This window comes from Propithecus coquereli, unplaced genomic scaffold, assembly GCF_000956105.1.
Source record: "Propithecus coquereli isolate 6110/MARCELLA unplaced genomic scaffold, Pcoq_1.0 Scaffold98, whole genome shotgun sequence".
Taxonomy (NCBI): Eukaryota; Metazoa; Chordata; class Mammalia; order Primates; family Indriidae; genus Propithecus; species Propithecus coquereli.
Window position 1 is genome coordinate 1,468,619 of NW_012156173.1, and position 413 is coordinate 1,469,031.

Below are 413 nucleotides of genomic sequence, written 5' to 3' on the forward strand. Positions count from 1 at the left end.
ATTGAATCACTTTTAGATAGGAGCAATTATGATGGATCTTATGCAAGAGTACATTGTGTACATAGTCCAATACATTAGCCACATGTGGTCACTTATATTAAACCTTAATACAAAGTTCAGTTCCACAATTCAAATGCTCAATAGCCACATGTTGCTACTCACTACTGTATTGGATAGCACATGTATAGAATATGTCCTTCATTGCAGAAAGTCTTACTGGACAGAGCCACTCTAAAGTGACTAGTAACTTTACTAGTTACTTTCAAAAAGAAAAACTTTTAGGATGTAATAAATACAAAGACATTTTTTTCCCCTCAGCTGTATCCTAAACCCAAATAAAGTTTCTGTCCTCTATTTAAAAGTGTATCCAGGGAAAATCATATTCCCATTTTTTTAAGCTAGAGAGGGAAAAT